Raw genomic sequence first — 4,576 nt, 5'->3', positions numbered from 1 at the left:
AGCTCGTCTGGGGACTAAGCAGAGAAAAGGATGAAAGCCATGCGGTGCCACGCTGAGGCGCCGCGTTACCCACACCACGCTGCTCCTCTCGGCACGCATTTCTCGTGACCTGGGGAGAACAGGCTGCGGCCTGGGGCGGGCCGTACCGGGCCGATCCCCCCCGCCGACTGACAGGCCCATGTACCGCAGTTCTGCGTCCGCAGGGGCAGCCTCCCCCGGGGCTTTGCTGATGGAAAGCGCGGCCGCGGCGGAGCCGCAACCCTCCCCTCTTAACTCAACCCCGCTTTAACGGTACCTGCGGACAACACTCAGCCGGACCGTGCCGAACCCCACGCCCGCCAGGGGGCGCCGCGCCGCCAGGAAGACCCCGCTATCTCCGCCCCCTCTCCCTCCGCAGGGCCATCACCATCACCCCCACCCCTACTCCCTCACAGCGGGCACCGCGCGCGCGCGCACCAGCACTCGCCCTCTTTCGGCCCGGAGCGAGGACGCATGCGCAGAGCCTACAGCACCTCCCCCCCGCCCCCCTACGGCGCACGGCAGGCGCGTGATGATTGGACTCCGAACCTTCCGGGTTGCGGCGCTGAGGCGGTGGCTGCTCTCTCCCGCATGCGCAAGGCGGGGCTGTGTCGCGCGAGCGAATGGCCGCACGCAGGAGGTGGGCCGCGCATGTAAGGATGTTCGCCTCTCTTTGTTGCTATTGGCGAGGCTTTGGCCAATGGGGCAGTACTGGGTGGGGAAGGGGGCGTGCAGCAGCGGAGATGTAGCGGGCGGGGACGCCGTCTTGTGGGGGGGAGGGTTGTAGCTCTTGAGTGTTGGTGGTGCGGGCCTGTGGGGACGCTGCCATCTTGGCACAGCGCCGGCCGGCTGGGGAGAGTGAGGGGAGAAGGGACAAGGGACAGCTCAGGGAGCGCTAGGCTGAAGGGATGGACTCGGACGTTTATTTGGGCTTGGTGGGGCCTGCGTGGCCTGAGGTGATGGGGAATGGGCTTATCAGCGTGTGGTTGTGGGTCGCGGCAGCGTGCTGTGCGCCCCCAATGCCTGTGGATCTTCCCACAGCTAGCGGGGAGTCCGGACAGTCACTAAACTCCTGTGAGAAGCTGTCTTATTCAAAGAGTCAAGAGAGGCTGGACCACCTCTCCTATGAAGAAAGGCTGAGGGACTTTTTACAAGGGTATATAGGGACAAGAATAGTGGCTTTAAATTGAAACTCAAAGAGGGTATGCCTAGATTAGCTATTAGGAAGAAATTTTTCCTTGAGGGTGGTGTGCCACTGGCACAGGTTGCCCAGAGAAGCTGTGGCTGCCCCATCCCTGGAAGTGTTCTAGACCAGGTTGTGCAGGGCTTTGAGCAACATGCTCTGGTGGAAGATGTCCCTGCCTATGGCAGTGGGGTTAGAGCTACATGATGTTTGAAGTTACTTCTAACCCAAGCCACTCCATGAGAGCAGTCGTAGCAGCTGGGTGAGATCAGTGGCACACAGGTGGGGAGCATGGGAGAATAACAGCGAGTTTTTGAAGGATGTTTGGGTCTTTGATTCCAGTTGAAAAAGATACTTAGAAAGTAAATCTGTTGCATAACTTCACTGCTGGCTGGTCTATTTGCTTTTGCTGGTTGCAGCTGTACCCTCTGAAGTGCCAAAGTATTAGTGCCTTTTTGACTCAAAATGTGAGAAGTTTTACATTGCCCTTATTTTTTTGAGCACCATTGCTATACAAGTGTTTGCTCTGTGGCTGTGTAAAGTCTATATTGTTTAGGGTGGCAAAAATTAACCCGGTTTTTCAAGGTGGTGAAAGGTGGTTTGTCATTGCTTTATGTCACTTCTTTTTTACCACCAGTTTAAACTATAGACATAATATGCTCAAGTAATTGTCATATCATTTCCAATCTTGTGGATATTATTAAAGGTATAAAGAAATACTTCGGGGAAATAGCGGGGGGAGGGGGTGGGAAGTGTTACATTTATATGGCTTAGAGCTGTGGTCAGAGCCAGAATCATCCAGAAGAATCTGATGTCCAGCGTCTGCTTTGTACTCTTATAAAACCTTTTAAATGTTTACATAGGTATCTCTACCTCTGTGCCTGTGTTTGAAGTTCACTGATTTGCCAATGAGTACAGCCTAATTCTACAGAGGGAAATGAGACAATGAGCAATAACATTGGTGGGAACAGGGTGGGTCAGCATTGCTGACGTGCTGACGAATCTCCCAATGAAAATGGTAGTTTACGTGTTTAAAAAGATTTCTGTCATTACATACGTTAAGTATGGGCTTTTTTTTTGCTCTTGGAATATAGTGCATTATGAGATGATGATTGCAGAGTAAATTAATTCTACTGAATTATTAATATATGTGCAAGAGAGTACTATGTTATGAAACACTTGCGGTGTTACAAATTGTATATGAGGAATGTTACCAAATACAGAGAAGATGGAGCCCAGCATCCTAATAATTGTATTAATTAGAAGTTGCTTTAACAGGTGAATTCCTCCTAAGTTTTTCCTTCCTTAAAGGAAAGGAAATGCCTCTTTTCCTTCCTTAAATGCCTCCTAAATGGCCTCCTGTATTTGCCTGCATGCTTTGAAAGTATATGGTGAACATTTATCAGCAATCTGGAGATGATATAGTAATCTCATAAACAATGAGTGTCATTAAATAATTGTATTCATGGTTGGATAACAGGGTTGTATGTGTCTGACTGATAGATAGTGTGATGATTTGATTGCAGTTTTGTGATTATAAACTTGCTGTATGCTTCATGGTCATGAGCAGCAAATGAGCCTTTTTCGAGCAATAATTCATTAAAATGTAGGTATTAGGAATCTGACCAATATGGCAGTTATACTTGGGAGCAGTGCATGGCGTTATCCTGCAGCTCTGAGCAAGCTGCTGGAGCTTATTCTGCCTGCCACAGTGGGGTCTTGTCAGAGAACACACACCACTGTGCTGCATGGTGGTCAAGGAGATACAGGCTCCAGAGAACAGAGTGTGGGAGTGCTGAGGCTATCCTTGGGAGGCCAGTGCAAGGCATCTGCTGAAATGAAATTCATGACTGATTGGAATTGGACTTTTTCATTCATGCATCTGTTTATGTCAGTGTGACTGGAAATACAGTTGTCTGTATTTTAGCAAGTGAATGTAGAGGACATGTAGTGGAGAGGTTAACGGTGTAGTCTGTGTTATTCCCTGTAAAGTAGCACTCAGAAACTTTTATAAGCAACTGGCAGTGATGGAAGAAGCTGTAAGCACATGACTACATGTCTCAGAAAAAAAAAATCAGTAATATATTTTGCTTGTTACTTGAAGCAAAAGTAATGGGAAATAGGTCTTAAAATTAAGGGCTAAGAGGGGACAGTTTTGAAGCATATCTGAGTTTCCTTGGTTTTGCTTTCATGTAGAACAGTGAAATAGGCTTTCTGCAACACAGCAGCAAATTCTGCCAGTGAGTTCAGTTCTTCCCAGACTTGTTAGGTGGCAGAAGCGCACAAGTGATGTTCATCTGGCATTGCAGTAACCTGCCCACAGCATTACTTCAGCAGTGGTTTGAGCTTCCTGGGGCTCTGCAGTCTAGACCTGAAGTGACTAACTGCACCAAAAGGTGAGGCCAGCCCATTCCACATGATTACGGGTTTGCTAGCATCTTCGTTAGGGTGACAGGGAAAGGGCTGACTGTCCTGTGAATGGTGCTTTTTATGGAGTTGCTGAATTATGCTTGTGTCTGATTGTATTTGGAGACTTCAGGTGAACAACTTCATAGATGGGAAGACCACAAATGGCTCCTTTGAGTGGGTGGAGATGAAGCTGGTCAAAAAGGAACTATCTTTTCCAGTATTATTCTCCAGTGATATTTTTATCGTCTTGAATGTGGTGAGGATTCGGGTGTTTCTTCATATGGCCACATAAACTCGGGTGAGGTGCAGAAACACCAGCTGCACTCCAGAAAACACTAAAGCAGTCTAAGCCATAGACTTTGGAAAGCCAAGGGCATTCAGAAAATGTTTCATAATTCTCATTTGGCTATTGTCCTTTTGTGATGAGATTTGCTCTTTGTTTTACTGTGTCTTCTTAAAGCATCTTCATATCAATTGAGTACTTCTCTGTCACATCCTTCCTCTTACCCTTCTTGGTGAGTTAACTTGCTCCCTTATAGATTAAGCACCCACACCTCATTCTTTCAAAATGCAACTTTAACATAATACTCTCTTTTATGACATTGATGAGTTTAAATATGGTTTATATGTAGTCTCTTGTTTTTCATGCATCTGATCAAGATGCATGAAAAGATAATAGTTCAGAGAAAAGGCAATTTTATACACATCATAGATCATTGCTTCTTTACAAATGTGTTCAGTGAGGTATCCTTTGGTTTATCTTAGACATGATGTAACACATTGTTATTTATGAAGACAGACTAATATTCCCTGTAGGTATCTTGCTTACTAATTGGGCTTACCACAGACTATTTACACTCCCTCAGTATCTTTTGTTACTCCGTTCTGCAATTCTGTTGCTATTGTAGATGTGGTAGGTTTCAATCAGGTTATTTGGATGTTAATTTTTCCCAGCCATTAAATCAA

The sequence above is a fragment of the Neopsephotus bourkii genome, unplaced genomic scaffold, assembly GCF_033783945.1.
Source record: "Neopsephotus bourkii isolate Nb327-2 ecotype Australia unplaced genomic scaffold, CSIRO-AGI_Nbou_v1 NB_663, whole genome shotgun sequence".
Lineage (NCBI taxonomy): Eukaryota > Metazoa > Chordata > Aves > Psittaciformes > Psittacidae > Neopsephotus > Neopsephotus bourkii.
This window is presented reverse-complemented; position numbering follows the sequence as displayed.